The sequence below is a fragment of the Dendrobates tinctorius genome, unplaced genomic scaffold (genome assembly GCF_039654945.1).
Source record: "Dendrobates tinctorius isolate UK_male_01 unplaced genomic scaffold, ASM3965494v1 ptg000030l, whole genome shotgun sequence".
Taxonomy (NCBI): Eukaryota; Metazoa; Chordata; class Amphibia; order Anura; family Dendrobatidae; genus Dendrobates; species Dendrobates tinctorius.
Genome location: NW_027361698.1, coordinates 7409581 through 7432579, shown reverse-complemented (window position 1 = coordinate 7432579; position 22999 = coordinate 7409581).

Sequence of the window (22999 nt, the reverse complement as noted above, 5' to 3'; positions counted from 1 at the left end):
TACTGACTGTTGAGCCATGTATCTATTCCTATCCTGTGTGATACTGACTGCTGAGCTGTGTATCTAAACCTATCCTGTGTGATACTGACTGCTGAGCCATGTGTCTTGTCCTCTCCTGTTTGATACTGACTGCTCAGCTGTGTAACTAATCCTATCCTGTGTGATACCGACTACTGAGCCGTGTATCTAATCCTATCCTGTGTGATACTGACTGCGGAGCAGTGTATCTAATCCTATCCTGTGTGATACCATCTGCTGAGCCGTGTATCTAACCCTATCCTGTGTGATACTGACTGCTGAGCCATGTGTCTTGTCCTCTCCTGTTTGATACTGACTGCTCAGCTGTGTAACTAATCCTATCCTGTGTGATACCGACTACTGAGCCGTGTATCTAATCCTATCCTGTGTGATACTGACTGCGGAGCAGTGTATCTAATCCTATCCTGTGTGATACCATCTGCTGAGCCGTGTATCTAACCCTATCCTGTGTGATACTGACTGCTGAACCGTGTACCTAATCCTATCATGTGTGTTACTGACTGCTCAACCGTGTATCTAATCCTATCCTGTGTGATACTGACTGCTGAGCCATGTATCTAATCCTATTCTGTGTGATACTGTCTGAGCCGTGTATCTAATACTATTCTGTGTGATACTGTGTGCTTTGCTGTGTATCTAATCCTATCCTGTGTGATACTGTCTGCTGAGCCGTGTATCTATTCCTATCCTGTGTGATACTGACTGCTGAACTGTGTATCTAATCCTATCCTGTGTGATACTGACTGCTGAGCTGTGTATCTAATCCTATCCTGTGTGATACTGACTGCTGAGTCATGTGTCTAATCCTCTCCTGTGTGATACTGACTACTGAGCTGTGTATCTAATCCTATCCTGTGTGATACTGACTGCTGAGCCGTGTATCTATTCCTATCCTGTGTGATACTGGGCTCCCCCTGCAGTCTGTGTCAGAGGGTGGTCTGGGTTGGCACGGTAATAAATTGTGTTATTTCCAGCTTTACAGAAGGACGATAGCACCATAGAAATGATAAGAATAATAGGCCAAATTGTTTGGTGAATTGGAACGCGCGGGGTTAAAATTTCTCCTCACAACATAGCCTATGAAGCTATTGGGGTCCAGACATGTGACTGTGCAAAATTTTGTGGCTGTAGCCGCGACGGTGCAGATGCCAATCCTGGACATACACACATACATACACACACACATTGAGCTTTATATATTAGATTAAGTACCAAAACATACAATACATAGAATAACCATTAATAGACATCATGAGACAATAGCAGGCTAGTCCAGAAACCACAGGGAAGAAAATCATGCATGTGAGCAGCATAAGAAAATATCATTCAATAAAGGTGCTAGTGCCTAGCTTGCTTCCTGCATGTATGAGAGCTCCCAGCAGAAGTCCATAGTAAATATAAAATGTGGACAGAGTCGTCCAGTAAAAGATATATACGACCAAATAGTGGGGAACTCACTTGATAAAGTGGTGCATTTAAGCACACGAAACGCGCATCAGGACGTTTTATTTTCTTATGCTGCTCACATGCATGATAGGGCACTGTTTTCTTCCCTGTGGTATCTGGACTATCCTGCTATTGTCTCATTATGTATATTAATGGTTATTCTATATATTGTATGTTTTGGTACTTAATTGTTTAATAAAGTGACATTATTTTATTATATCCACCTAGTTGCTCTTTTTTTTCCCTTGCTGCACATGTCTTCTATGAGCGGGTGTTCTTTTTCCCTGGCGTGGGACTGTTGGTATTTTACCAATTGGCGTTGTTCACGCCCCTGGGGTTTTTTGTGTATACTAGTTTACACGTGCAGCACTGTGCTCTGGAGCCTAAGTCCAGATTTCACCCTGCTGAGCATGTCCATGATATGGTGGCTTCCCATTGGTGCTCGGACGTCAGGTGCCCTGTTGATGTGACAGCTTCAGATTGGTCCACAGGCAAGGTCCTGTCTAGACTTGAGCAAGCCATAAAAAGCTCTCAATTGCGCATGCCTGTGCACTAGTATCATGTGTGTTTGGTGTGTTGGTGGCTACTTTACCACCCTGTGTGCATGTGTGCCGCTAATAGCACTGTGAGTGTTTTTCTAGACAGGCATTGTAGGGTGGGAACTGCCGCTTGAACTTAGCATCTACACTGGGCATTCTCAGGCGCGCGTGCTACAGCACACCGTGTGTCAGAGCAGGTTCAACCACCAGCTTAGTCTTCATTGGGGGGTTAAGTTACAGGGACCCCAATTAATATTTTGTTTTTTCTATACGCCTGTGCAGTCTAACAGGGTATAGTCCTTTGTGTGTTGCATCATTGTACCGCTCTGTGGTGTAACAGAGCTTGTTACTTTGCGCTCTGTGCACACTGTAAAGTGTTTTTGCGCAGCCTTGCTCCTCCATTGCGCTAGCTGTGGTTTCTCCATCACCTCACGGTGGACCCGAGGTTGTGAACGCACCTTATTATTATCATTATTATTATTTCTTATATGGCGCATTCCGCCAATCCTAACACCATTTCTCATGAGCTGAACGCAAAGATCTAAGACTTTTTCTATGTACACAGAAGGCCTATTTCTCTTAAATATTGTCCACAAATTTGTCTAAATCTGTGAGCACTTCTCATTTGCTGAGATAATCCATCCACCTCAGAGGTTGGCATATCCAGATGCTGATCAGACAGCGTGATTATTGCACAGGTATCTTAGGCTGGCCACAATAAAAGGCCACTCTAAAATGTGCAGTTTTACATTATTGGGGTCCTGCTAGTGGGAACATTTTGGATAAAAACAAAGTATATGGACAAATAAAGATGCATGTTTTTCACAATACAATAATAAGTGCTGAAATAATTCTTCAGTAACCATCATGTGGGTCTGTAATTGAAGACTTTACAGCTTTCACCTGCTTAAATGGTTGGTGCTTTAATTTGTATCTCTCTCTCTGGTAAAGTGAAATCTAAAGGCCCCGTTACATTTAGCGATGCACCAGCGATCCCGATCACGATACGACCCGGTCAGGATCGCTGGTGCATCGCTAAATGGTCGCTAGTGAGCTGCCACACAGGCAGATCTCACTAGCGATGCAGCAGCGGTCGGCGGTCGTACTCACCTGTCAGACGCGGCGATGATGACCGTCTTCCACCTGCGTCCATGGCTCGCTCGTCGGCGCTAGCAGGAAGCCGATGACGAGAAATGGACCAGGCCGATCTCGCGCGATCAGCGATAGCCAGCGGGGAGCCGGGTCGGAGGTGAGTTTTACATGTAGCGATATCGCTAGCGATATCGCTGCTGTGTCACAAAATCAGTGACGCTTTAGCGATATCGCTAGCGATATCGCTATGTGTAAAGCCCCCTTAAGAGCGGAGGAGAGAATAGGCAGACCTAAGGTGCATAAGAGGATTAAAGAGGGATTTACAGATTTTAAACAAGTAATTGTAGATAAAAGCGTCATTAACAACATCAAAGACAATTAATAAGCTACATTTTATCTTTTATCTTTATCTAGCATTCATCTTTGCAGCATATATAATGGTATTTAACTATTTCCAGCAACTTCACTGAATCCTGCATGTGTCCAACCTCTATCATTCATCTTTGCAGCATATATGATGGTATATAGTTATTTCAACTCACCCTGCTTGTCCCCTTATGCTATTGAGGTCAAGTAACTTTTCAAAGTGGTTTATGATCCATGTCGGCCTGGACACTTGCTTATCTGCTAAATACATTTATTGTGTCCTGCTGTCCTAACTTAGTTTGATTGATTGCTAATGAGTAAGGAGAGAAAAAAAAAAGGAAGATCTTAGAATTGGCCTTCTATAAATTCAGAGCTAGTCTGGGGAAGGCATTTATGCAGGGGGGCATTTATGTACATGTAATCGAAGTACATGTATCAAAGTACGCTGGCATTTATAACATGGCAGTTAGACAGGCCAGGAGACAGGTAAGACAAATAATTAAATCTATTCCCTGTACATTTGGGCTACCACAAATATTTACCATATGCATTTGTATAATTTATATCCTGGCCGCTGCATTTACACACATCCACCGCCCTGGTATTAACTCTCTACACTCCAACCATATTGGCTCCTCACTCCTTTCCTCTCCTATGTATAGCACTCATGCTCTTTTCACATTGCTACACAGCACAGATCATTCAGTCCCACCATTCAACATCAGAGACACTCTCACAAATCACTTAACCATCTGCTCACTCTTTCTTTCCTCCTTCTCCTAGTCGCAGGAGACATTGCTCCCAACCATGGTCCCCAATGTTATAGAAAGTCAAACCCCCCAACTGCTACACTCAGAAACTCCTCTAATCTTATTAATATTCCCTGCCTGCCATCTGTCTCTCTTAATTGTGCCCTTTGGAATTCTCGCTCAGTGTGTAAAAAACTCTCATTCATTCATGACTTTTTCCTTTCTAATTCTCTTAACCTTCTGGCTCTTACTGAAACCTGGATCCAGCAGTCAGACACTACCGCTGCTGCTGCTCTTTCATATGGTGGACTACACTTCTCTCATAACCCAAGATTAGACAATAGAGCAGGTGGAGGCGTTGGTCTGCTCCTATCACCAAAATGTACCTTTCAGGTTATCCCTCAAGTACCCTCACTTGTCTTCCCTTCTTTTGAGGTCCATGCCGTCAGACTCTACACCCCCTTCTCCATGCGAGTGGCGGTGGTATATCGTCCTCCCGGCCCCTCCCATCAGTTCCTGGATCATTTTGCCACTTGGCTTCCACATTTTCTCTCCTGTGACATCCCTACCCTCATCATGGGCGATTTCAACATCCCCATTGCTCTTCCCCTCTCCCCATCTGCTACTCACCTTTTATCTCTAACCTAATCGCTTGGCCTTTTGCAGCTTACTAATTCTCCAACGCATGAAGACGGAAACTCCCTCGACTTGGTCTTCTCTCGGCTTTGTGCAGTGGATGATTTTGCAAACTCCCCTCTCCCGCTCTCTGACCACAACCTTCTTTCATTCTCTATCAAGAACTGCCAGGCTGCACAGGTCACCCCCACTGTCCATACTTATAGAAACATACAGGCCATTAACACCCAGAAACTTTTGAAAAACTTGCAGTCTTCATTGGCCCCTATCTCCTCCCTCTCATGTCCTGATTCTGCATTGAAGCATTACAACGAAACACTTCAAAGTGCCCTGGATGAATTTGCACCTCCTATACATAGAACACCACAACACAGACGGCGACAACCCTGGCACACCCTGCAAATACGTTTCCTGCAGCGGTGCTCCAGGTGCTCCAAATGTCTGTGGAGAAAATCCAACCTACCCGAAGATTTCATCCATTATAAGTTTATGCTTCGAACATACAACACTGCCCTTCACCTCTCAAAACAAACCTATTTCAACACCCTCATCACCTCACTGTTCAATAACCCTAAGCGTCTCTTTGACACTTTTCATTCTTTACTCAACCCAAGAGTACAGGCCCCATCCACGGAGCTTCGAGCTGATGATCTGGCCAATTACTTCAAAGAAAAAATTGACCAGATCCGACAGGAAATTATCTCCCAATCACCTCATACCATGCACTGTCCTCCCTCCCCCACTGCATCTAACTCACTCTCTGATTTTGAACCAGTCACAGAAGAAGTAAGCAGGCTCCTTGCATCTTCTCGCCCAACCACTTGCACTAGTGACCCATTTCCGTCACATCTACTCCAGCCCCTTTCCCCTGCTGTCACCCCTCACCTAACTAAAATATTTAACCTCTCTCTCTCTTCTGGTATCTTTCCCTCCTCATTTAAGCATGCCGTCATACATCCACTACTTAAAAAACCATCCCTCGACCAAAACTGTGCCGCTAACTATAGACCTGTCTCTAATCTTCAACTTCATCTCTAAACTCCTGGAACGCCTGGTCCACTCCCGTCTTATCCGCTATCTCTTTGATAACTCTCTTCTCAACCCTCTCCAATCCAGTTTCCGCTCTTTACACTCTACTGAAACTGCCCTCACTAAAGTCTCTAGTGATCTACTAACAGCTAAATCAAATGGTCATTACTCCATGCTAATTCTCTTGGATCTCTCTGCAGCATTCGACACTGTGGATCATCAGCTCCTCCTCAATATGCTCCATTCCATTGGCCTAAAGGACACCATTCTCTCCTGGTTCTCCTTCTATCTCTCTGACCACTCCTTTACTGTATCTTTTGCTGACTCCTCCTCCTCTCATCTTCCCCTTACTGTTGGGGTTCCTCATGGATCAGTCCTAGGCCCCCTCCTCTTCTCTTTGTATACTGCCCCTATTGGTCAAACAATCAGTAGATTTGGTTTCCAGTACCATCTCTATGCTGACGACACCCAATTATACGCTTCTTCTCCTGACATCACGCCAGCCTTTCTAGAAAACACCGGCGATTATCTAAACGCTGTGTCTAACATCATGTCCTTACTATGTCTGAAACTGAACATGTAAAAGACTGAACTCCTTGTGTTTCCTCCCGCTACTAATGTACCTATACCTGACATTGCCATTTCCGTGTGTGGTTCCACTATTACTCCCTAGCAACATGCCCGCTGTCTTGGGGTCATACTTGACTCCGAGCTTTCCTTTGGCCCCCACATACGATCACTGGCTCACTCATGTTATCTGCACCTCAAAAACATTTCTAGAATTCGACCTTTTCTTACTTTTGACTCCGCAAAAACTCTTACTGTTTCTCTTATTCATTCTCGTCTCGACTATTGTAACTCTCTTCTAATCGGTCTCCCTCTTACCAAACTCTCCCCCCTCCAATCTGTCTGGAATGCTGCTGCCAGGATCATATTCCTCACCAATCGTTACACCGATGCCTCTACCTTGTGCCAGTCATTACACTGGCTACCCATCCACTCCAGAATCCAGTACAAACTTATTACCCTCACCCCCAAAGCTCTTCATGGCTCAGCACCACCCTACATCTCCTCCCTTGTTTCAGTATACCATCCTACCCACGCCCTCCATTCTGCTGATGACCTGAGGCTAGCATCCTCAATAATCAGAACCTCCCACTCCCGTCTCCAAGACTATACACGTGCTGCGCCAATTTCTTTGGAATGCACTTCCCAGGACAATACGATTAGTCCCCAATCCCCACAATTTTAAGCGTGCCCTGAAAACTCATTTATTCAGACTGGCCTTCCGCCTCAACACATTAACCTAATCTATCCCTATGTGGCACAGCCAAAAGTTTTTACCATAACCAGGTTCCCCGCATCATGTTCCCACATGCTTTATGCATCCATTAGCCCTCTGCATCTGTACTGTTACACACTTAACATTATGGCTGGTCCATACAATCAGGGCAAATGTTACCACCCACCTTTCATGTCTCCCTTTTTTCCTCATAGATTGTAAGCTTGTGAGCAGGGCCCTCATTCCTCATGGTATCTGTTATGATCTATGTGATTATTGGTATGCTGTAATGTCTATTGTCTGTACAAGTCCCCTCTGAAATGTAAAGTGCTGCGGATTATGTTGGCGCTATAGAAATAAAATGTATTATTATTATTTTATGAGAATGGTCAACGTAATTGTCAAATAAAAAGCTAACACTGTATCAGGATAGCAAAGATAGCACCAGTCCTCCTTAGCTTTCCATAAATATATTTCTTTATTGGTATAAACACATATACTGTACCCTGTGGGTAAAAAATATTCTGATGAGAAGAGTCTGCTACAATCTTCTCATCTGTTTCCTAGCAGAAGGATTTTTCAAAAGTAATAGGGTTCTACAGCAAATGTTAGTACAATCCCCAACTCCCACTGACAGCTGGGCCAAATTTATTACCATATTTTTTATAATTAAAGCAACCAATAAAAACAAGTCAGAACTCCCAAAAATGACTAAGTAAATGCATACACAAATACTTCACTAACCACTGGGTGAAAAGATGCCTCATCATGTGTTTCACATAGCTCTTTCAAGGTATGTGCTTCAAGCCCAGCCCTGAAGAAGTGATGTGAAATGTGACATCTTCTCACAATGTTGATAAACTATTTGCTTATTTGTTTGCTATGTCTAGTTCACAGGCATGTCCATGGATGTGAATGTTAGAAATTAAGGCATTAACTTATGTACCTGACTCCTCTGCAGTGCTGTGAGGACATTATTTTAGACATTGTGTGCATTTGGTGCTCTGGTACTGTGCATTATATATTTGATTGTGCAATATGTCATAACTCAAAAACACTGCTTTCTTATACCTAAATATATGACTGTATCTCTTATATAGAGATAATTTTTACTCCCTCCTGTAGCTAGACTTGCTCTAGGTAAAGTTTAACAAAAAAAGCACTTCATACCATATGAGGGTCCACCTCTCAGTTGATGCTCCCGTTTTTTGTAGACAGGCTGCAGTGGTGACATCATGGGTATAAAGCACATGACTGCTGCCGCCAATCACCGGAATCAGTGGTCTTGAGCTGACTACATCAGCATCATTGCTAAGTTCAATGATTGGCGACAGTGGTCATGTGCATTGTAGGTGTCATGTCGCCATTTCAGCCTGTCTACAAAAGCCAGGAGCACTGGCAAAGATGCAGCACTGGACCTGTAGAAGGTGAACAATTATGTTATTATTTTTACTTATAACAAGCCCAAAGGCATAAAACATTGCCTGGCCTCTATTTAAACAACTCCTTCTCAATTGCTATATTCTCCCATATAAACTAAAAACAGCCTATACTCCCCTCCAATGCCGATGCAGTTCCTGCAACGTCAGCACCTGGTCTCCCTGGGCTTATGTGACTACTGCCATCCTAGACATCCCTTGGAGGCAAAGCTTTGTCATCAAAGCAATGACTGGGGAATCAATCTACAGGACATGGTACCATTAGTATCTTTTACTATTCATCTTATATGAAGCAAGACAATCATTACCGCAGTTAAAATACAGCATTACGACAGTTAGTATGTTGGTGTGATAACTTATTATGCACATGTATATCTTATATATACTACTAGCTGAGGAGCCCGGCGCTGCCCGGGCATAGTAACTAATTACGGTTAGATATAACAAATTATAATGATAATAATATATGATTTTATCTATATATATATAAAGCTGAGTGTATAGTCTCACCCACACCGCATAGTCACATTCACTATAATATCCCATATCATCACGTCAGCCAGAGCTACTGGACTACTACCCCTAATATCCCACATCGTCCCGTCAGCCAGAGCCACTGGACTACTACCACTAATATCCCACATCATCCCATCAGAGCCAACGGACTACTTCCCCTAATATCCCACATGATCACGTCAGCCTGAGCCACCGGACTACTAATATCCCACACCATCCCATCAGCCAGAGCCACTGCACTACAACCCCTAATATCCCACATCATCCCATCAGCCTGGGGTCAGAACCAGAGCGCTGAGTGGAATGTTCCTAACTTCCATACCGAGGATCCCTTTAAGAGAGGCCTGGCAACAGTACCAGAGCGCTGAGTGGATTTGCCCTGACTTCCATACCAATGATCCCTTTAATAGAAGCCTGGGGTGAGAATCAGAGCACTGAGGGTTTTATCCTAACTTCCATACCAGAGATCCCTTTAAGAGAGGCCTGGGGTAAGTACCAATGCACAGAGTGGATTTGCTCTCACTTCCATACTGAGGATCCCTTCAAGAGGGGCCTGGGGTCTGAATCAGAGCACAGAGTGGATTTGCCCTCACTTCCATACAGGGGATCCCTATAAGAGGGGCCTGGGGTCAGAACTAGAGCGCTGAGTGGAATTCCCCTAACTTCCATACCGGGGATCCCTTTAAGAGAGCCTGGGATCAGAACCAGAGCGTTGAGTGGATTTGCCCTGACTTGCACACCAGTGATCTTTTTAATAGAATCCTGGGGTCAGAATCAGAGCGCTGAGGGATTTGCCCTAACTTCCATACAGGAGATCCCTTTAAGAGAACCTGGGGTCAGTACCAGAGCATTTGAAGGCAATTGCCCTGACTTCCATACCGGAGATCCCTTTAAGAGACATATACAAATTAGAACGGAATACATTATTCCTGCATCATGAACGGTCCTCTAAAACTGTCATAAAGGGACCAAAAAAATTTCAAGATTGGAACATTCACTGAATAATGACATACAAGAATCAGAGCTCTGAGGGATTTGCCCTTACTTCCATATCAGAGATCCCTTTAAGAGAGGGCTGGGGTCAGTACCACAGCACAGAGTGGATTTGCCCTCACTTCTGTACCGGTGATCCTTTTAAGAGGGACCTGGGGTCAGAACCAGAACGCTTAGTGGAATTGCCCTAACTTCCATACCAATAATCCCTTTTAGAGACCCTGGGGTCAGAATTACAGAACTGAGTGGAACGGTCCTAACTTCCATACCGGGGATCCCTTTAAGAGACTCTCTGGGGTCAGAATCAGAGCGCTGAGGGATTTGCCCTAACTTCCATATTGGAGATCCCTTTAAAAGGGAAGATGAGCCTGTGGGATGGAGGATGTGTGATGGGTATATGGGCAGGGAGGAGGGGATTCATTTCTGTCATGTGCTTCTGCTCTTTTCTGGGGGGGCAGACAATGGCTGGGAGCTTATGTTTCCGGGGATGCTAGATTTCTCCCACCTGGTCAGTGTCTGCAGATGTGTTGTTGTGGAGTGGGAAAACTGTTGCTCATAGCAACCAATCACAGCTCAGCTTCTTTTAAACACCTTTGTTGAAATGAAAGATGCTTAGGGATTGGTTGCAAGGAAAACTGTTGCTCATAGCAATCAATCACAGCTCAGCTTCTTTTAAACAGCTCTGGTGAAATGAAAGATGCTTCATGATTGGTCGGTGATACACACATACATTCAGTTTTATATATACTGTATATAGATAATAGATACCTAATACAGCTTGTATATACTTATAACACGTGCAGTATCATCAGGGATGCACCATTAATCAACTACCAATCTGGTGCACACCTGAATCCAAGATATTGAATATAGCTCATTACTTAACCCCTTTCTGACATGAGACGTACTATCCCGTCCACGGTGCTCGGGCCCCTATGACCGGGGACGGGATAGTACATCTCAGCGATCAGCGGCGCTCCCGGCGGGGGGCGCCGCTGATCGTGGCCGGGTATCAGCTGATTATTACAGCTGACACCCGGCACTATGTAAATTAATCACAATCTTTTTTGCCCAATTGAAATATCACCATATACGGTCTTAGTATGTACCAACAATGTAAATACAATTAATTACAATTTTGGACCTATGAAATGAATGAAGAGACTCCAAAAAATTATGGTACTAATAAAAAATACATTTTTTATTAAATATTAAAAACATTTAGTCCAAGAGATGTGCATATCAATACATGAGGGATTTAATTCTCCTATGGGGTACCTCTCAACAATTCCAACCTCAAAAAAATGATTGTCGCCAAACAAGGTCACCATGATAACTGCGCCAACTATATAGCTTCAATATGGTAAAACAAGCCTCTACTCTTATTGTGCATAAGATTCATGATGTGACTCAATGTTATTCCACCAGAAAAATTGCCTGTAATAGCATATAAAAAAAACCCGGCACTATGTGTCAGGGGTGGTCACAGACACATTGGGAAAATAAAAAAATTATATAAATGAGGTATCGCTGTAATTGTTCTGACCCGAAGAATAAAACCACTTTATCAATTTTACCACATGCGGAACGGTGTAAACGCACCCCCCAAAAGAAATTCATGAAATGCTGGTTTTTGTTCATTCTGTGTCCCAAAAATCAGAATAAAAAGTGATCAAAAAACGTCACGTGCCCGAAAATGGTACCAATAAAAACGTCAACTCGTCTAGCAAAAATTAAGACCTCGGTGGGTCAAAATATGGAAAAATTATAGCTCTCAAAATGTGGTCATGCAAAAACAGTAAAAAGCATCTTTTAGCGTATGACAGCTGCCAAACATAAAAACCCGCCATAAATACTAAATCAAACCCCCCTTTATCACCCCCTTAGTTAGGGAAAAATAATAAAATTTAAAAAAATGTTTTTATTTCCATTTTACCATTAAGGTTAGGGTTAGGGCTATGGCTAGGGTTAGAGTTAGGGCTAGGGCTAGGGCTAGAGTTAGGGCAAGGGTTAGGGCTAGAGTTATGGTTAGAGCTTGGGTTAGGGCTGAGATTAGGGTTAGGGGTGTGTTGGGGTTAGGGTTAAAGTTAGAATTGGGGGGTTTCCACTGTTTAAGCACATCACGTGCTCTCCAAACGCAGCATGGCATCTGATCTCAATTCCAGCCAATTCTGCATTGAAAAAGTCAAACAGTGGTTTACCCCCACATATGGGTTATCAGCCTACCCAGGACAAACTGCACAACAACTTTTGGGTCCAGTTTCTCCTGTTACCCTCGGGAAAATTAAAAATTGGGGGCAAAAGTATCATTTTTGTGGAAAAAAAATGATTTTTTTTATTTTTTTGGCTCTACGTTATAAACTTCTGTGAAGCATTTGGGGATTCAAAGTGCTCAGTACACATCTAGGTAAGTTCCTTGGGGCGTCTAGTTTCCAAAATGGGGTCACTTTTGGGGGGTTTCAACAGTTTAGGCATATCAGACGCTTTCCAAACGCGACATGACACCCGCAGACCATTCCATCAAAGTCTGCATTCCAAAAAGTCACTACTTCCCTTCCGAGCCCCGACGTGTGCCCATACAGTAGTTTTCTCTCACATATAGGATATCAGCGTACTCAGGACAAATTGGACAACAACTTTTAGGGTCCAATTTCTTCTCTTACCCTTGGGAAAATAAAAAAATTGGGGACTAAAAGATCATGTTTGTGGAAAAAATATGATTTTTTTTATTTTCACGCCCGGGCGTTATAAACTTCTGTGAAGCATTTGGGGGTATAAAGTGCTCACCACACATCTAGATAAGTTCCTTGGGGGGTCTAGTTTCCAAAATAGTGTCATTTGTGGGGGGTTTCCACTGATTAGGCACATCAGTGGCTTTCCAAATGTGGCATGGCGGCCGATCTCAATTCCAGCCAAAAAAGTCAAATGGCACTGCTTCCCTTCTGAGCTCTAAATAGTCATTTACTTCCTCATATAGGGTATCAGCGTACTCAGGACAAGTTGCACAATAACATTTGTGGTCCTGTTACCCTTGGGAAACTAAAAATTGGGAGTGAAAAGATCATTTTTGTGGAAAAAATATGATTTTTTAATTGTATGGCTGTACCTTATAAACTTCTGTGAAGCCCTTGGGGTTCAAAGTTCTCACCACATATCTAGATAAGTTCCTTGGGGGGTCTTGTTTCCAAAATGGGGTCACTTGTGGGGGGTTTCCACTGTTTAGGCACATCAGGGGCTCTCCTAATGTGACATGGCATCCGATCTGAATTCCAGCCAATTTTGCAGTGAAAAAGTCAAACAGCGCTCCTTCCCTTCTGAGCTCTGCCATGCACTGAAATAGTGTTTCCCCCTGACATATCAGGTATCTACGTACTCAGGACAAATTGCCCAATAGCTTTTGCAGTCCAATTTCTCCTGTTACCCTTGGTAAAATAATAAAAATTGGACCTGAAGTAATTTTTTTGTGAAAAAAAGTTAAATGTTCATTTTTTTTTAAACATTCAAAAAATTCCTGTGAAGCACCTGAAGGGTTAATAAACTTCTTGAATGTGGTTTTGGTACCTTGAGGGGTGCAGTTTTTAGAATGGTGTCACTTTTGGGTATTTTCTATCATATAGACCCCTCAAAGTGACTTCAAATATTATGTGGTCCCTAAAAATAAAATGGTGTTGTAAAAATGAGAAATCGCTGGTCAACTTTAAACCCTTATAATTTAATAACAAAAAAAATGTTGGTTCCCAAATTGTGCTGATGTAAAGTAAACATGTGGGAAATGTTATTTATTAGGTTTTTTGTGTGCCATATCTCTGAGATTTAAGGGCATAAAAATTCAAAGTTGAAAAATTGCGAATTTTTCAAAATTTTCGCCAAATTTCCATTTTTTTCACAAATAAATGCAAGTTATATCAATGAAATTTTACCACTATCATGATGTACAATATGTCATGAAAAAACATTGTCAGAATCACCAGGATCCATTGTAGCATTCCAGAGTTATGACCTCATAAAGTGACAGTGGTCAGAATTGTAAAAATTGGCCCGTCATGAACGTGCAAACCTCCCTTGGGGGTAAAGGGGTTAATAGTCATTTGAAGGCTTTGACTAATATTCATAAGAGCAAAAGTTATGTTAAACTTTTATCTCAACATGTAACTATATTAATTAAGCTGTTGATTTCCACCCTAGTGTGTGAACAGCACCACAGACCTGACAATAACTACTGCAAATATATGTGCCTTGGTGGAGTAGCCAGTTGTCACCCTATACTCCTATATACCTCTCCTGTAAAGATTTCATATCTTGGCATTGGCATCAAAACCAGCCTGCACATTTTCATCCTTCCCAATAGCAATGTGTCTGCAGGGGTGCAGTAGTGAACCTATACCTCCGTGTCATATAAGAATATCACTAACTTTTCAGTTCAATGAAAATGACAAAATGCTAATAGTATGAAAATCTCAAACCAGGGTTAAACTAGGGAAACATCCTTTTCAATTTATAGTTATTTTAGCATGTAAGACCAGATGAGATGAAGGGCAAGAAAGGAAATGCGCTCATGTCAATCTCCAGATGTTTTCCTAAATATGCATTAGTTTTATTGAGACATGTGGCTGCAAAATATATGACTTCTTGCTCAGCCATGTGCATAGAAGTGTCACTGTGCATCATTCAACTTAATTGCACATATAATTTACATTGTTGATGCTGTTACGAATACAACACAAACTGGTGAAAAGTGTTGCTTCCTTCGTAAAATAATCTCTTGAGTGATGAAATATAGCCTCATCTGAAAGTTCATTTTGGTGGAGATTCAAGTGACTGCACTTCCCTTTCCTTTGATTGGCAAAATTAAAGTAAGCTGGATGAATAAATTTCCCTTTAAATAGTTATAATCTTAATATCCTATAAGGATTATACATTTGGGAATTCAAAGTACAGAATCCAATTATATGAATAAATATAAATATTTGTCAAGTGTACAACATGAAAATTGCAATAGACATGGAATTAATGTGTTGTGCCCAGTGCTAGGCCTAAAGAGGTGATGCACAACATGGAATTCAAGAAACACCAAAGAGAAAATTTGTACAATTTATTTCTGGAGTAATCTGTCAAAGAGACCGATAGGTGATAAGTTTGTGATGGGTTAGTTCCCTTGATTGTGCCCATAGAGTTCCCAAGCCTGACATGCTTACAAGTAATGCCTTGCAGCTAATCTGGATGGGCTATCATAGCCTGTATAAAAGCTGAAGCAGGGAATTCAGCAGTCTTTTTTAGGTTCAATATGGAGAATGAGAGGATATCTGAGCTCACAACTTAGCAATAGAGTAAGGGAGATAAACCCTTAAAAAACTGAACAAATTTTATAGCTATTATGTGTGACAGTGTAAGATACAGCAAGAACGTGGGATGTCATCAAGGACAGGAGGCAAATCAAGAGTTAACAATTTTATTAACAACACGTATACTCCACACAGGGATTGGCAGGACACGGGGATGTGATAGAGAGAAGGGCAGAACTGGGAGCTTGGAAGGGGTAGGAAGGGACAAACAATAGTTCAGTAAGGAAAAGGCAAAAACTTATCAGTCTGCAGTCTTCTTGATTGCAGCGTCTCGGTTCTCCAACGGTGGCACCGACAACAGCGGCATGTGTAGTCTTGGAGAGTTCCGAAACTTCAGCTCTGCAAATACAGTATATGCTGGTGAAATCAGGGTGCAAATATCAGTCACATACTCGGCCCCTAGTTCTAGAACATATGCGACCATAGCAAGCAAGGTTGCAGCACAATCAGAGTCTCCCAAACGCGGAAAAGTATATGCTGCTAAGGTGAGTCACAAAAGTCTATCCAGTACTAAGCTCTCTCCTTGCGGCATGTGCGCTGTATTGCTCAGCCAAAAAATGCACAGCACCTTGATCTCTGCCAGCTACTGAGCGCGCTGCACTTTCCTTTCTATGCTGCACGCCGCCTGTCTGTGCCAAGACTTAAGCGTTGACAACCTCTGGCATGCTGCTTCTCTCTGGTAGTCACCGGCACATTGCATGTACCTCTCCCTCTCTGGTCCTAGCTGTTGGCGGGGGGGGCACTGCTGGGGGGCATGATGCTGGTTCTCCCGGCCGGAGCACTCCTCTCGTCGGCTGCTGCAACACCCGGCTCGGCTCTGCTCTGTGCTCACTGCTCTGTGCGCACGGCTCTGCACGGTTCTGATCTGCATGGCTCTGCTCTGTGTGCACAGCTCTGTTCTGCATGGCTCTGCTGTGTGCTATGGCCATCTCTCTGAGGCAACGGGGCTCTCTCTACGTTGCCTGTTGCCAAGCCGGTCCTCAGTAGTGGGGGCAGGGGAGGCAGAGCACACCGCTCACCACACTGTGCGCTGCTCTGCACTGGCGCCAGAACACCTTGCTGTGCGTGCTTTTCTCTTAAATATCCCCGCAGCTGCGAGCTCTTTTCAGGTTCTTTCCGCCCTCTCCTGTTAGCAGGATGCTCCATCTCCCTAATGCTTCCCTCAGGCAGCAGGGGAAGGTCCGCCTCTCTAATGCTTCCCACCAGAAACAGAGGATGCAGCCCTTTCAGTTTCGGACCCGGCATGCAGGTGCCCGCAGTCTGGTCGACCTACTTACAACAGAGCAGAAATGAAGAAAGGATACCATCCGTTTGCCTGTAGAAATATATATTACGGTCACTGGCATTATCAAGGCCTTATTCACATGAAAGTAAATGATAAGTATTTTACATCAGTATTTGTAAACTAAAACCAGAAGTGGAATCTATAGAGAGAAAAACTATCAGTTTAGATTCATTAATGTTCCGAGACTCCTGGTTTTGGCTTACGAACAGTGATGTAACACTGACCAAAAATACTGTTGTAATAATGTGATAGGTTGTATTTGCATTAAAGAGCTTGAAAAATGTTGGATACAGTCCCATGAGATCTCAAAGTATTATACAAATCTTTTCAGGGCAATTTGAGTACTTAATTGTCACAAATCGATTTGCCGAAAATCAATATTTTGAGGAAAATTCGGCAAAGGCGGTGATTCAAATCTTAGAGATTTTCTCCTTCATAAAGTTTGCTACAATGTGACAATGTTCCTGAATATCATGCAGCTAAATACAATCTTCCCAAATCACTCCTCAATATTGAAATCGCAACATTGCAGCCGAGCCCCAGTGTATTTATATCACTCACAAATAACATTAAAAGTCCTAATTTTCAATGCAAGCAACTTAAAATGATGGTAGATATCATCTGACAACCCTATCATTGACTTATTTGAAGAAGCTATTAGCCTTACAACATATGGCTGCAATTATGGACAAGTTGATGTAACTGTTTCTTGAGGTATCTAAGGAGATGACTTCAAGTTGTCAGATATTAACATCATTTCCTATATGGGTTTGATGCTAATAGAAACTACTGAATAAGACTCGCAGAAGAATCTCTACTACTCATGTTTATTATTATAGCATTTCTTGGATTTCCTCCCAGTGGAGTTAATCTATGATAGATGAAAAGTAACATGATGTGTTAGGAGTATTCTTCTGTCTCTTAGTCAGTGAAGATTTGAGAGCCCTTTGCCAGGTTCGCTTTTACAATAGATGCACTATAGATGACCACAGAGCAGGTAAAGTACAGGTGATGTGGGAACAGGATCTTACGTATGTACAATTTTTTACATTGCTGCTCTAATTAAGCAATAAAATAGTTTTAAAAATAATGGATAATAATTGAGGGGGATGTTTGATTCCCTACACTGTAAGCCACCTCCAATGCCATTTGCAAGCAGATAGAATCTTATAACTGAACAGAATGGTTGTGTGAAGAAAGCCAATGAATTTGGTGCTGCGTATGACAAAAAACCCTTTAACAATTATGAATGACATAGAATCAACAGAGGACAAAGATGGAAGAGGTTTCCTGTGTCAAAACAACACATGGGTCCTTGGCAGTCCAAGAGTTCTGCTTATGACAAAAGGTATTTGCTGTTTTGGAGGTGGAAGTGGACCCACTTACCCTTTGGGCCCCTGTGGTAGGGGCCCAGATTGAGGGGTGGTCCACTGCTTACCGCGACCAGATGATGCAAAGACGAGACGGAGGCAGATTCCAATTGTAACAGGTCTGAGTTTATTGGCCGTCCTCCTGACGACCGTAGCCATACACCGCAGCACCTTTACAGCTCTCCGTATCCAGGCCCGGGTACCTTCACCTTTCCTTCAGTCGTGGTGACGTTCCTCGCGGATCTTTCGCTGGGGCTGTCCTAGACCAATCTACCGCCAGCGCTTCACCTGCCCGAGGTCGTCATCCAATCGGTACCCCCGGGGCCTCGTCTGTCCTGCAGTCCGTTGTGTCAGGGCCACCCCCCTGACTGTCTTCTCCTGTCAGTCCCCTGGTTGAGCTCTCCACCGTCGTCAGTCTTCTGTAGTGAGTCTCTCCACCTGAGCTCCTCCCGGGACTAACCTCTCCTGGAATCCCAACCTGTCCTATTTATCCCCTCTCTCACTGGGAATTTCCTTCCTGGGTTCCTATCTCCCCGCCCCCCATGACTAAGCAGTTTCTATAGCCGTAAGCTGATGTCAAGTCCTGAACTACACTCCCCCCTGCCATCTTGTGGTCAAATTTCGGTACTGCACTCCCTTTTCTGTCTTTCCCTGCTGTTACCTTTCTGTCACTGTCAATCTCCATCTATAGTGCACAAGCCGTCCCCTCGTACCTCCAGTCACGTCTGTCCGTCAAGTCAACTTCCCCACACCCCTATGAAGCTGCACAGGTTGCACCAATAATATGTTTGCCTCTGCATAAAGTAAAACTAAAATTATTAATTGTTACCATGTTCTGCTAAAGATGAGCTGATTAGGCTAAATTAGAATTTTCCTTTTCTCATGGTTTTTCTAGGACATTTCATTTTACTGAGAAGTTATTCTTTATAAATGTAATGTACCTTATTTTTCTCTGTGATCTCTCCAGACCTTAGAGCATAATTAATAAAATATGTAAAAAGTTTTTTTTTTTTAAAAATTATACTCACCTCACTCATTTTTTCGATCAAAGGGAATTCTTCACTAAATGTGGTGACAAACATAGGTCTAATAATGTTATTAGATGGCTGTTTGATGCTTTTCTGTTCCTATTTTTTACAATATTCCTACGTCTATTAAACCTATCATCTCTGGATAACATCTATCCAACATTGGCATGAATTTCAGAGTGCAGAATGATTGTAAATAGGTGAAAATATAATTCGTGTATACTGGACAGGAAATGAAGATAAAAGTTGCATTGAAAGAATTATGGAAAGAAAAGCGGGGGTTGTTTTTAGTTTGATTGATTATTTTGATCTTATGATATTAATATACGGTACGTTGTAAAGTGTTAATATCTAAACCACCCTTGATCTCCAGGAATATTAGATACTTCTACTCCTGAATACCCCATAAACCACCGTGAGTACAAATGTGTGATATACAGAAGTACAAGTAAAATATTCTCAAAGGCAGTATAATCAGGAGTACTAGGGAATAGTCTACAGTATATGCTCCACATTTCCCCATGTGTTTATTTGATTTGAACCCTTAGTATAATTTAAAAAAAAAAAATCACATTTATTGTATATAAACCATTCAGGCAAAAATGACTGCACTTTTTTTTAATTAAAGTTGACCGTAATTATTTACTTGTGAAGATAGGTTAATTATGTCTGCTCTGTGAAGGTGGCGGGCAGATGTTTTTCAGCAAGTTGCCATATATCAGTTCTATGATGCAATTGCATAGTTCAAAGGTTACATTGAATCGGAAATTGCAATATCCTACTGAGCAGGTGCCATGTGTTCAGCCATGTTTTTTATGTTAACGTTAATAAATTAATTGGACATTATGCTAATTTATTGGCTTTGAGGTCAGGCAGAATTGTACCCAATTCTGGCTTTAAACATATATAGGACTGAATTTTCCCTTAATAAGAGCTCATCTGGAAGGCAATGCGATAGATACAGTGCCATATGGAGTAGTTATGTAAGAAGATGAGGCAAGATGGAGTCAGCAGTGTGCGGTGCCCTTTAAGGCCGGAACTATCAGGGCTGTCACCACTGCTAGTGGGGGAGATTTCCTCTGAGAAGGAGGAACCATCTGGTCAGACAGGAGGAGGTGCGGGGTACTTAAGGAAGCCTAAGCGTGGGAACGGGGCAGACTTATCATAGAATCATAGAATCGTAGAGTTGGAAGGGACCTCCTGGGCCATCTGGTCCAACCCCCTGCTCAAAGCAGGATTCGCTAAATCATCTCAGTCAGATGTCTGTCCAGCCTCTGTTTGAAGACTTCCATTGAAGGAGAACTCACCACTTCTCGTGGCAGCTTGTTCCACTCATTGATCACTCTAACTGTCAAAAAGTTTTTTCTAATATCTAATCTGTGTCTCCTCCCATTCAGTTTCCTCCCATTGCTTCTAGTCTTTCCTTGTGCAAATGAGAATAAAGTTGATCCTTCTACAATGTGACAGCCCTTTAGATATTTGTAGACAGCTATTATGTCTCCTCTCAGTCTTCTCTTCTGCAAATCCTGCAACCTTTCCTCATAAGACAGGGTTTGCAGACCGGTCACCATTCTGGTCGCTCCTTTCTGAACTTGCTCCAGTTTGTTGATGTCTTTTTTAAAATGTGGTGCCCAAAACTCGACACAATATTACAGATGAGGTCTGACCAAAGAGGAGTAGAGGGAAATAATGACTTCACGTGATCTAGACTGTATGCTTCTGTTAATACATCCTAGAATTGCATTTGCCTTTTTTGCTGCTGCATCACACTGTTGACTCATATTCAGTCTGTGATCTATTAGTATACCCAAGTCTTTTTCACATGTGCTGTTGCTTAGCCCTATTCCTCCTATTCTGTATATGCTTTTTTCATTTTTATTGCCCAGATGTAGTACTTTGCATTTTTCCCTGTTAAAAACCATTCTGTTAGTTGCTGCCCATTTCTCCAGTTTATTTATATCTTTTTGAATCCTCTCTCTCTCTTCTCTAGTATTAGCTATCCCTCCTAGCTTTGTGTCATCAGCAAATTTAATCAGTTTACCCTCAATTCCTTCATCTAAATCGTTGATAAAGATGTTGAACAATACAGGGCCCAGGACAGAGCCCTGTGGTACCCCACTTGAGACATTCTTCCAACTGGATGTGCAGCCATTTACGACCACTCTTTGGGTCTGATCACTAAGCCAGTTATGAATCCACCTAACAGTTGCCTTGTCCATTCCATACTTAGTCATTTTTTCAGTAAGGATTGTATGAGATACTTTGTCAAATGTTTGCTGATGTCAAGATATACTGTAGCTACAGCATTTCCTTGATCCACCCAATCAGTGATTCCATCAAAGAAGGAAATTAAGTTAGTCTGACATGACTTATTAGTTACAAACCCATGCTGACTCTGTTTAATCACTTCATTCTTATCCAGGTACTGACATACATGTTGTTTAATAATTTGTTCAAAGATCTTTCCTGCTATAGAAGTCAGACTCACCAGCCTATAGTTGCCTGGGTCCACCTTCTTCCCCTTTTTGAAGATAGGAACAACATTTGCTCTTCTCCAGTCTTCTGGGACTTCTCCTGTTCTCCAAGAATTTTCAAAGATTATGGAGAGGGGTTCAAAAATTTCTTCTGCTATCTCCTTCAGTACTCTGGGGTGTAATTCATCTGGACCTGGAGACTTGAATTCATTTAGGTTAGCTAAGTGTTTCCTCACTATCTTTCTGTTTATAGATATCCTGGATTCTTCTATTCCCTTAATAGGACAGTGAAGAACAGTTGATGTTACATTTCCTTTCTGAGAGAAAACAGATGCAAAATAGGAATTTAAAAGTTCGGTCTTCTCAACATCCTGTCTTACCATTTCATCATTTTCATCCTGTAAAAATCCTATAGCATCTTTGACTTTTCTTTTACTTTTGACATATCCCCAAAATTCTTTATTATTGCTTTTGACATCTCTTGCAAGCCTCAATTCATTGTCAGCTTTAGATAATCTGATTTGTGCCCTGCAGGTTCTGCAGACAGCATTATATTCTTCTTTAGATATGCCTCCCTCTTTCCATTTTATAAACATTTCTTTCTTCCTTTTTAGCATGTGCTTAAGTTCTGTGTTCATCCATCCTGGCTTCCTTAAATGCTTCCTATTCTTCCCTCTTTTCGGAATTGTTAACAATTGTGCTTTGAGAATTTCATTTTTCAAGATTTCCCTTCCTTCCTGGACGTTTTTGTCTTTAAGGATATCCAGCCATTGGATCCCTCCAATTCTCTTTCTGAATCCCTTAAAATCTGCCTTTCTGAAATCTAACCTTGACGTCTGAGTCTTCACAGGTCTTCCTCCTCTAGTTATCCAAAATTCTAAAATAGCATGGTCGCTACCTCCTAGGGTCCCAGCCACTTTTACCTCCTCAACCATTTCCTCCCTGTTTATAAGGATTAGATTCAAGGTAGCAGTTCCCCTTGTTTTCTCCCCTACCTTTTGGAAGATAAAGTTGTCAGCAAGAGAGGATAAGAATTTCCGTGACCTGTTAGTTTTGCCTGAGAGAGATTCCCAACAAATGTCTGGATAGTTGAAATCTCCCATGACAACTATGTCATATTTTTTGGAGAACTTGGCTATTTGAGGCATAAAGAGTTCATCCATATCTTCAGCTTGCACAGGCGGCCTGTAGTAAATGCCTACAATGGTGTCCTTTCCATTGTTCTGTCCTTGTATTCTTACCCAAACAGTTTCCACAGAACTCCCAGTCTCTGAAGCTTCAATCTCTGTGCAGATATACGCGTTTCTAGCATACAATGCGACACCTCCTCCTCGTTTATCAAGTCTGTTTCTTGCAAATAAGTTGTATCCTTCT